Source organism: Chinchilla lanigera, unplaced genomic scaffold, assembly GCF_000276665.1.
Source record: "Chinchilla lanigera isolate Chin_1 unplaced genomic scaffold, ChiLan1.0 scaffold00005, whole genome shotgun sequence".
Taxonomy (NCBI): domain Eukaryota; kingdom Metazoa; phylum Chordata; class Mammalia; order Rodentia; family Chinchillidae; genus Chinchilla; species Chinchilla lanigera.
Window position 1 is genome coordinate 21,079,056 of NW_004955406.1, and position 11,600 is coordinate 21,090,655.

Consider the following 11,600-nt stretch of genomic DNA (forward strand, 5'->3'; position numbering starts at 1 on the left):
AGAGAAGAAATTAAACATTTTCTAAATCAAATAAATAAAGATAGATAGATGATAGATAGATAATAGAGAGATAGACATAGACATAGATATTGACAGACATAAACATAGACAGGGAGGGAGGAAAGAAGGGAGGGAAAGAGAGAAATATAGTACACTATTTGATGTTTTGTCACTTACAGTTAGAAGAAAGAACAAAAGTATTTTAGGGCACCATGACATATGGTACACACAATATTCCCTCTACACCGGGGCACCTTGTTGAAGCCTTTAATGATTTATACTTGATCTTGCAATACAGATGTAATGCCTGGTTCACAGGATTCTAGTCTATGTGTCCTATATACAGGATCACCCTTTACAACTACTTTCATATCACTTCTTTGCCTAAAATCTCTGTGGCTTCTAGTTCTTATATGGCTTCTTTGTAATCTTCTCTGAATTATCAAGCATTATAGCAGCCAACCCTATCCCCTTTCTGCCGTACTCTTTTCTACTGCAGTTCAGTGATCTCTTTATGGAAATGTTCTGCTCGTTGTCACATCTCTGCCCTCACCCTGCTTGCTTCCTTCCCTCTGCATGGGGCCCCCATTCATCAGATATGCAGACTCTCCTGTCCAACCTCCCACATGAAGCCGTCCCTGGTCACCCTCAGCTCTCACCAATCTCCTCTCCAGGAACTTCACAGAGCTGATCACTTAAGCTCACAACTCCACCTTGTCTCATAGGGTCGCTGCTTCTCTGTTCAAGCCACTTTCCACTCCTGGGCTAGGTGATAAGTGCCTTTTCAGTACAAGAAAGCTATTTTCTTGTTGACATTTAGTAAATATCCTGAACATTACCTTTCTAGTCCAGAGGCAGTTTCAGAATGCAAGACTACATTAGGAATTTTGTTTTGTTTTGTTTTGTTTTGTTTTTTTAGGAATTTTGTTTTACTAAGTAGGAAATGGAATGTATGCATATTTTAATCTCCTATAGTCAGTGTCCAGTAAGAAAATTAAAAACTGGTAAGATAGTTCTTTGTACCAGAAGGGCTGTCAACACCTCTGCCATTAACTACAAGCAAGATTTATTACAGAAATACACAGATATCATGGTACCATTAGGAAATAATTCCCAAAAGCCACATACAGTATTAGGAATCAGACTGTGTACTAGAAAAACAACATTAAACTGAGAAGGCTTGGCTGTTCTAGGCTTTCCTGGACCTGCAATTCAATAGCTGCATGGCTTTGGCCACAGCTTTTCTGCAAGCCTTGGTTATCCTATCTGATAATAGCACACGAGCTATAAGGACCTGAGGCTGGGTCTAGTACTGAAATTCTAGTGTTTGTTGCTGTACCTGGGTGATTTCACACTAAGTTACAAGGAAACAAGGAGAACTCTTAGAAAAGGATTTGGCCCACTCAATCTGCTTCAGAATGCTGCCAATGTCCTCAGCTACCAGTTTCCCACTGAGCAAGATTAAAAACAGCTATTTTCCTGGTAACCCAGGGAGAGGCCCTGATGTTATCCCCATTCCTAGCCATGGTATAATGTTTCCAAACTGCCACCTACTTCCTACAAAACTTACCAGTTGACTTACTCTCTTTTCTTATTTATGCACTTGTTTCTCTTTATCTGTTACCTTGAAGTTGAACGCAGTTTTGTTTTGCTGCTTTCATTCCTAGCTGACAGTTGAACATTGAGAGGCTCCTGGAGTGTTAGCTACACCTGAATCTGGATTGTTCTGTCCTAAGAAGTACACCTTTCCCCCACCATTCCCGCCAGGCCTCTTCCAATTTGGGCTGCAATCTGCAATCTCTCCCCTTTCCTCTAGTGACATGAAAATCTCTGGCTCTGTGGGAGGATATCTATGGATTCTGATGCATGCATCTTGTTTTAGGAGGAGCTAAATGCCACAAGGAGAATATCAAAGAATGGAGTAGCTATAGGACTTGACTCTAACTTGGTGATTTTGTGACATTTGGGACTTTTTTCTTGTTTGCTGTCCAGCACCCTCTAAAGTTATGAATAACATGCTTACTTGTCAAGCCTATGAAGTCTGCTGAGGAAGCCACCACCAGGTCATCTTCCTGAGTGTGCTTGTAGACCCCTTGGTTGTGTCTGAACTTCCCACTTAAGGAAAGGCATGCCAATGTCTTCACAGATGGAGAAACCACAGGAAAACAAAGAACTAAGTATTTCCTAGAACAAAAATATAGTGGCTTACTATCTTCAAATAGGTAATTATCTAGCCGTTACATTAATTCTTTTAAATTTTTTTTTCAATTTTGAAACAGAGTCCTGTTAAGTTGCCCAGGCTAACCTTGAACTTGAGTCCTTCTGTCCCTCCCAAGTACCTGAGATTACATGCATGTGCCACTGGGCCTGACACATGAAAAATAAAAATGTATGTTCCATTCTAAGGGGGAAAAGAGAAAACTAAGCATTATACAATTAAAAATATATTTCCACCAGATATAATTTCCCTTTGACATACTTCAGTTGGATTAGAACTAAATCCTACTGGATATAAGACATCAGCACTAAAATCCTGCTAGAAGCCCACCCATTATTAAACACTTTATCTAGGGATAGACTCCACTGCAGCAAAATGTGTTTCAACAGTGCAATGGCTTAAATAAGATAATGATAGTTTTTTTCCTATGTATTCATGCAGAAGTTGGTAGTCTAGGATCAGTGGATGGCTCAGACATCTTTCACCGTGTGGGTCTTGTTATAGGATCCAAAGAAAGTGATCCGCTTTTCACAATCTCTTAGTCAGTGAAAGGGAAAAGTTACAGGGGACGTGCACATCCAACTAATTCCTCTAAGGACAAGACAGGTAGTCTCCTGCTAGACGAAACATTGCTCTGTTAAAGTTCCATTTCTGTTTTTGTTAGGAGAAACAGTCTTCTAACTATAGAACCTCAGCAAGCTGAAAAGTTTTACAAATCTTGAGATTTTCTGAACTAATCACTGTGTGGCCACTTACACTTATATAGTTAGATACATAAATAATTATCACCTTTCTGGAGGTTTCTAAATTAAGTGCACATTTTTATTGTAATGCAATTTTATAATTATTAAAAATTTTCACAAATATTTTGATAGTATTTTGATCATATGACAAACGGCAAGGTTGATTCATTTTCTTAAAAGAAAATACAACTGTCATTTATCAAAATGCCTTTAAAAATATATATAAAATCTGAGCAACTGGTATGGGGGAAAGGTGAAAAGAAGGAAGAGGAAAGGATATATATATATATATATATACACACATATACACATACAGGATAGTTAAGATAGTTATACTACTAATTTATATTAGTTCATTGAAAAGATTTATGCTTATATTGTTTGATTGATTTTTAATGCCTGTATCTTGTAATCTAAGCAACTACTTTGAAGATAATGATATGCCATTAACCACCATTACTCTCCTATTATCTTATTTTGAAATTTTGTACCATTTTTATTATTTCTTTCTCTTTAACATATAAAAACTGAATAATCTTTAACCAATAAAGAAATTAAATCTGTAATTAAAAATATTTCTACAAACAAAATCCTAATCAAAGATTGCTTCATTGGAAAGTTCAGCCAAATAGTCAATGGATAAATAACTCCAATCTTACACAAACTATTCTAGGATATAATGTCTACACAGGCACTGTGGGAAATCCTAGGGAGGAACATGTGTAGGGACACAAAAGTAGGGAAGAATACAATGATTTGGGGGAATAAATTGTACAGTTTGACTGGGGGTTAGGGGATATACAGGAAGGTCAGAAGATGAGGTTGGAAGTCAGACAGAGGAGGCCAAAGAATTTCTTTTTGTTCTATAAACAATTAGGATCCAGTTATAAGGTCAAATTAAGACCTGAATTTACCTATAATGAGGGTTTATGGTGCTCGTTGATCCTGAGGTAGCATTTGCTTTTCATGAAGGAAATAAACATGTCTCTAGACTAAAACTTAACAGTACCACTAAAAATCTTTTGCTAATATCCTAGAAAGTAAGAAATGTCAACTATCTCTACCAGTGCCTTTGAAAGGTGTCCTAATCACAAATCTCTTCAAGGATTCATAAGCCTGCAACTGGGACGGCAGGTGTGCTGACTACAAGCTGCCTTGCCCCACACCTGGGCCCAGGTGTCACTCTTTATGATAGCAACAGCTAATGTTTATTGAGCAGTGTGTGCCAGATACAGTGCTAAGCACTTGACGTGAATTATCTTGATTATTCTTCACAGTAACTCTGTGAGGCAGGTGCTATAATCTCCCTGAAGTTCTCTGATGAAAAACAAGCCTGAAATTAATTAGCAACTCTCTCAGCGTCACTGTGCTACTAAGTAGCAGAGGCAGGACTTGAACTCTCATCTGTCTAATGACAGCACCCATGCTCTTGAGTACTGAGCTGTCACAGTATTGATCAGATGTCATGACTGATCATGCATTCCTGTTCAGGCAGCCTGGGTTGGACCCCCAGATTCTTTTAGGAGAATGCTGTAAGAAGCCACTGTAGGTTGATCAGAATTGGTCATGAAATGAGACTAACTGCTGCCCTTGTGATGTTATCTCAGCGATAGCCTTGGATTCTGATTCAACATAAGTGACATTCCATGCTGACTTGCCATCATAGGTTGTATTCTAGCATCTTTACTTGGACTTTGTGTTAGAAGACTACTCTTAGCCTGCTTTCCCAAGCTGACTCACATTGGACATTTTGTTGGTGTAGAAAAGCTATTGAAATCATCCTAGTCCCCTACAAGCTGTCAGTATGAGTTTAATGTCTATACTGAATGACTATAATGAATGACTTTGGGGAGAAATTTGCAGAATGATACGATGGCCCTGGGCTACCTCATCCACAGGTATGGATTGATTTAATTAATGCAGAAGCTAGAGGCATGGTTGAAATATTAGAGTTGATTTGGATTTCAGGAAAGATTAGATTAGTGTATTACTAGTAACACACTAAAGACACCTCACCATCTGTATAAATCATTTTTTCAAGCGCTCTTCTAGGCAGACTGCTCCATCTTAGATCAACTGTTGTTCTTTTTATCTCCAAACTCTACAGCAAACATAATTAGTCACTGAGTGTATACAATGCATGAATGGTGTGGCTTGGGATAGTTTAGAATGGAAAATGATGAGATTAGGGTTGGTAGAAGGGGAGGGGTCAGAACCTGCAACTTGGCTCAGTCAGAGCCAAGAGGGGGACTTACTCCTTTGAAGGGAGGGAAAAGCTGGAAACTCATGCAGCTTTGGAACCAGTCCTGGACAGGGCATCTGAGTAGTCCAGAAACAGGGTTGAGGGTAGCGTGGCCCTCTGTCTCAGTGCTATCCAGTGGGTAGGTACAGGCCTAAGTCAAATCCAGGAACTGATGGGGCTGGATAGGCAGAAGTTGGTACTGGAAGCTCTGCCAATAGGCTAGAAACACAAGGGCTGAGATGTGAGCACCAGACGCTGGTCCCAGGGAGGAATAACGGCAGGGGTTAAGTGAGGTACCAGGTTAGAAGCTCAAGATTGGTCTCCCTAGAGGGAGTGATGACTAGAACAAATTCAGCACAGTTAGCTCAGGTCAAAACTCCAAGCATGTAGACTGGGACAATATGTGGGATTATAGGGAGGGGCAGTTAAAGGGGCAGTTAAAACAATTAAGTGGTAGCCTGGGCATCCAGATCCTGGGACACTGGCTCCTAGGAAGAGCTGACTGAGAAACAGACCGTGGGGCAATATGGGTACTCAGCAGTCATGGTCAGTCTCCCTGCTGGGTCTGCCTGTGGGACTTCATCCCCAGCTCCCACAGAATGTGAGCAATATATCTGGTGCATGTGCTATCTCTCCTAGGCTGTCTCATCACCTAGAGAAGGTCTGTGAGGGGAACTATTTGGTAGTAACAGGAAAGGGAACAGACATATGTTCTAAATTTGCCAGATGCAGGGTGCTTAAACACCCCATCTCCTGCAACTCTCAGGATACCTTCAGAGATGTTAAAACTGACCCAAGCTCACAGTTCGTAAGTGATATGGCCAAGATCCAAGCTCATGGGTGGCTCAAAAGCCTTGGCTGTCTCTACCAGTCAAGCTGTTTCTAGAAGAATCTGGCCAGCTGCAGCTGAGAAAGACAGAGACAACTGACACTGAATACCCAGAAAGGGATCTGATTCTCATGTAATCTCAGTGGATGCAAATCTGTCCTTGTTTGATAGCCCTCCTTGTTTTACTGCCCCCTCAGTTCCCTGGATTTGACTTAGGCCTGTACCTACCCACTGGATAGCCCTGAGACAGAGGGCCATGTTACCCTCAACCCTGTTCCTGGACTACTCAGATGCCCTATCCAGGACTGGTTCCAAAGCTGCATGGGTTTCCAGCTTTTCCCTCCCTTCATTAGAATCTCTGGGAATGTTTTTTAAAAGCTGTCGGGACCAACTCGAGAAACTGACCATTGCTCTGTGATGGGGCCTGAGCATTGGTGTTTCCATTAAAAGTTCTTCTGGTGGCTCTGAGATCCAACCAGGGATGAGAACGACTCATCCTCCTCGTTTTATAGCCCTTGAAACTAGCTGAACACATTCAGGCCTGCCTGCCAGTGGAGAGAAGCTGAGTACTCCAACTAGTATGGGCTACTAACACCCAGAATGCATTTCTTTCCTCAACTACTCCTAACTTGTACCTTATTCTTGCCTCTTTGGCTCTCAGGTCCTGTGCTGCCATGAATGGAAACATCAAGTTCCTGGGCAGATTGTGGAGTCCAACCCGAGCCTGCTCTCCAGATGAGCGGGAGCCCTAACACCTGCACACAGGCTGAGTGCTGTGTTCTAGAAACCAGTGATCCTGGCTGCAGGAATTTCCCAGCCCCCTCAGTTCCTAGGCTTGACTTAGGCCTGCACTTACCCACTGGGTAGCGCTGAGACATGAGATATAGTGCGTGGAAGTGAGAAAGGAGTTCCAGGGAAAAGAAAAGTTAAATTCAGAAGAAACTTCCAAAGAGTCTACATCAAAGCAGAGGACTTGGGCAAGGAAATTCCAGGAATAAGAATGAGAGAAAACAGCATACAGAGGAGACAGATCATAGCAGAACTCAGAAAGTGGGGCCTGGAAAAAATCCTCTAAAGCAGAAATGCTTCCTGTAGCTACTGTCTGCCAGATGCCTGTGACCTAGGGCTGGGTGAGATCACGACACGGTCTAGTCTGGACCTAGCTGTTTACCTGCCTGAGCTCAAGGAATTAATGTGTGGTTATCTTTGTGCTGCCTTACCTTCAAACAAAAGGCTTGGCTTTTGGAAGTGGGGAGTAGAAGTTTGGAGGTCATCCAGAGACTGGGAGATTTATTTCCTCCTGCTCACTGTGTTGTTCCATGTTGCTGCAGACAGCTGATCTTGCTGAATTGCTGACTTACCCAAATCGATTCCACATACACTGAACTGAAAAACCAGAAATCAAAGAAACACCAACTTTTCCTTCTTGTGTCGTGAGGACTGGTCCTTTGCCAGCAGCTGGGAGCTGACCAAGAAGGACTTTGTGACTGGGATGCTTAGATGGGCTGCGCTCTTCTCCAGCATCAGATTTCAAGTCACTTTTCTGAGTTCTTAATGTCTTGCTAATTTCCTCTCTTCTTGGTACCTTACTTTTCACTCCACGCCATGTTTGGAGTTCAGCTGAACTTTTCTTCCTGGAGCAGCTGAACTATAGAACTAAAGAGGCCCTTGAGAATTATCTCATCCAGTTCTTTCCACCAGCATCTCCATATAAAAGATACAGATTCCCGGGCCTGTAAATGGTCTTACAGAATAATAAATTCTACAAGTTGTATCCTACTGATTGATATATTTTTCATTCAAACTGACACCTGCTTTAATTAGCTTGAACAGAAGAAATCCACCTTCTGTATGTTGAATTTACAGCTACGTTTCATGACAATAAAAGTGGTATGTGATCTTTGACTTAGGTGCACTTTTGATAGGTAGAATCATTGCTGCTACCTCATGCATCAGGATTCTGGAGGAAACTCTGCAGTGGAAAGTGGTCAAAAGCATTTAACTAACCAGCAATTAGGGCTCCTCTAAGACAGGACCTTCCTCTTTTCTGTCCCCTTGTTCTCCCCCATGTTCCTGGCCCGCCCCAGCCTCTCTAATCCCCACCATGGCTCCTCCTGCTTTGCAATAAACATTTGCTCATCCAAATGCATCTGCAGCTTGCGTTGTGAGCAAATTCTCTTCTCTCTCAACCATGGCCTTTAAGCCAGGTGTGACGGCACAAGCTTGTGATCCCAGCACTCAAGAGGCTGAGGCGGGAGTATCACTGCAAGTTTAAGGCTAGCTTGAGCTACATAGTGAGTACAAGACCAGCCTGAACTGCATAATGAGAACCTATCTCAAAACAAAGAAGTGAATAAACAAACAAACTTGGCCTTCATCTCCACTGGCCCTAAGGCAACTTTCCCCCTGTCCTTGGAAAGCCCCGAGGGTGAGAATCAGACACCAGGACTGAGCATCCTCATGGAAATCATAGCAGAGCCACTCACCTGTGTTCTCAGGGAGGGCTCACAGATGCGCAAGCAACTTGCCCTGTAACTGGGCTGAGCCAGGATGCCCAGAGCCCAGCCTTGGGCATGGACACTGACAGAGTATTGGTAGAAAGCATAAATTCCAATGGGGTATAGTACAACATGCCACTCACTAGAGTCAAACCAAGTCCTCAGAAACATGTCCCCAATCCTTGGAGGAAGAAGGGAGAAGGATCTTCTAGAAATCTGAAGAAAAACAAGATTCAAGTGAAAAGGATGGTACACTGGAAACACTAAGAAGCAAAGGAAGGTCACTCTGGTTTGAGGGCAGGGGTTCCCTGAAAATCAGAATGGAGGTGAGTTAGTGAGCTGAAGCAACTGCGAACTAACAAAGATTGTGGAAAATGGCAAGAGTGACAGCGATGTGGCGATCAGTGGCAGCAGAAGTACAGGTGGGCCTTCAGAATGTTGGGTGGGGCGATTTGACTAGAGGTTGTCAACCAGAAATTCCCAGCCAAATCAGCGGGGATTAACAGCCAGGGCCACCAGGTGGCGCTAGAGTAGAAGCCACCAGAAGCCCACCACAGAGAGAATTCGGCAGGGCAGAGTGTCCCGCAGGTCCCTTGGTGGTGGCCAAAAGGTCAAGGCGTGAAGAGTGCTTTAGCCCTGGCACCCCTGCGTGCCCTTGTCTGGGCTAAAAGCTAAAGTGCATATGCTGTACGGTTTTCCCGGTGATAAAATTCCCTCCTGGCCTCTGGTTAACTTTCAAACAAATGGTGCTGGTGTGATATTGGGCAACTCTACATGTCACTGACCCGCGGAAGCGGGTGGGGGCTACTTGCTTCCCATTTTCCAATTCAGTGAGAATTGCATTCTGGAACCCCCAAACCCAACGAGGTATATAAGAGCCTACCTAGCACAGTGCCTGACCGCAGGAAGTGCCCGGTCCTCATCAGCGCTCTTCCTCGGTGAGCGCCCTTCTTCTGAGCCCCATAGCTGTCCTGCACCCCTCAGAGGGGAACTCTTGCCCTCAAGCCGGCAGGCACCCCTCTGGCCAGACCCTTTTGTTCCAGTGCCTTTGTTGCTACAGTTTTCTCCCTGGGAGACCTCAGCAGCTGTCAGGGGCCACCCCAGGAGCTGGAATCTCAGCACAAACAGAGCAACATCCACTGTTCTTCACCCCCTCCTAGAGCGGCTCCAGCCCCACACCCAGCCTGTAGCCCTGCTGCCGACACACCCTTGCGTGCCCCCTGCCCCCCAGTGTGTTTCTAATCTGCCCGGGAACCACCACCAGCTCTGTTTTCCTGCCTGCTCTAATCACCTTGGCCTCTGGGCCTTGGCAGGCGGGCGACCCCGGGTGTGCGGCCCAGAGACTTGCATGGAAGTGATCAAATTGCAGGGAACACTGTGTTTTCTGCTCTGCCTCAGCTTGTTTTCTTCAGGAGCCAGGGCCCAGCCAGCTGAGCTTCTTCCTCTCCCTCCTCGCCCTTCCTCGCACCACATGTGGTCTGGCTTCCGTGCCCAGGGCTGAGGGCAGAGTAGGCGGAGGCAGAGGGCTTGCAGGGCCTGCTCCCAGTGGCAGTGTGGACATGTTTGCTGCAGGGCACAAGAGTACTGCTGTTTAGGGGCCACGCCTGGGAACCAGGCAGAGTGGAGGAGGAAGTCCAGATGGGGAATTTGTGCAGACCAGTTCTGGCCAGATCTCTTCAAATGTTTTGTTCTTGCTTTGCTGCTAATGTGCTTCCCTAGGCTGAACTGTCATTTCTCAATCCAGCCAGGCCCATAGGAACTTCTGTTTCCTCCAAGCAGTAAACACCACGGTTATCCAGGCTGCGCCGTGGCTCCCTTTTCTCATTTGCCCTCCAAATGCAATTAAAATATACAAAAGTAGTAATGTCAGTGATAAGCACAAGATATGCAGTTTGAAAACTATTTAAATGTGATGTTTATTGGCAGGCCATGGTGGCAGACACCTGTAATCCCAGCACTTGGGAGGCTGAGGCAGAAAGATTCCTATGAGTTGAAGGCCAGCCTGGGCTACATAGTGAGTTCAAAACCAGCCTGAACTACACTGTGAGACCTTGTCTCACAAAAAAAAAAAAAAAAAAAAAAAAAATTAAGTTTATTGAGCCTGGTACCAGCTTCATTCATCAGTTTTCTTTACTGTCCTGTTCTTGGCAGCAGCAGATAAGAAATCATCCAAGCACTGAGCATGGTGGCACACCATGGTGGCCTATAATCCCAGCACTTGGGAGGCTGAGGCAGGAGGATCGCTGTGAATTCAAGGCCCACCTGGGCTACAAAGTGAGTTCAAGGCCAGCCTAAACTTCATAATGAAACCTTGTCTCAAAAAGGTAAAAAAAAAAAAAGATAGAAAGGTGGAAGGAAGGAAGGAAGGAAGGAAGGAAGGAAGGAAGGAAGGAAGGAAGAAAGAAAGAAAGAAAGAAAGAAAGAAAGAAAGAAAGAAAGAAAGAAAGAAAGAAAGAAAGAAAAGAAATCAGCCATGGGTCAAGGCATGAAAAACACCCACATTTTTAGAGTTATATTAGAATAAATATTTTCAGTAGCAGCATTAAACAGTTAATAATTAAAAATAAGCATATTTATCCCTAGAAGGGGCTGAAGTCACTTTGTCCACATAAATTTTTCCAGAAGAAATGACCTAGACTGTAGAACGTGAGACCCGCCTCCAGAGGATCGGGAGGCAGCGGGGGATGGGTCCGCCTCTGTACCACAGCCGAGGAGGCTCTCGCTTCACCTCTCAGGGGTGACCTTACCTCCTCATTCCAGAACCTGCATCCCTTCCACCTTCCTGGGGATTGAATCTTGCCTTCAGGAAAGGGCCTGAAACCAGCTACTCATATTTTATTTCAGTCAAGAAAAAAAAAAATCACAGGAGTCACAAGGGGGAGTTTGAAATGACCTAACAGCTGCCTCACTTGGTGGATGGGGCAACCACAACCCAGAACGGGAGCGGTGATGCATCTCATCCAAGTTTCCGTAGCAGAGCTTGGGAAGACCCTTTTCCTTGGGTCCTGCTGGATAGTCCCATTGCCCCGCACTGACAGACTGAGGAAAGGCCTGTTCTGTGTGACCAGCT

At 44.2% G+C, this 11,600-nt stretch overlaps 1 long non-coding RNA gene across 3 annotated transcripts in view; it reads right to left on the reverse strand.

Annotated features, from left to right (window-relative positions):
- LOC106150044 overlaps window positions 1–11,325 on the reverse strand; it is a 23,593-nt gene extending 12,268 nt beyond the window's left edge. The window contains exons 1-3 of one of the 3 annotated variants that reach the window (XR_001236606.1): window positions 11,278–11,325; window positions 7,253–7,418; window positions 2,024–2,184 (exon numbers count right to left, since the gene is read on the reverse strand). This is a non-coding gene — a long non-coding RNA (uncharacterized LOC106150044). Of the gene's footprint in view, window positions 1–2,023; window positions 2,185–7,252; window positions 8,005–8,518; window positions 8,749–11,277 lie in introns of those variants that run through there. The other 2 variants (XR_001236605.1, XR_001236604.1) reach the window with 2 other exon arrangements.
- Window positions 11,326–11,600: the final 275 nt, after the last annotated feature.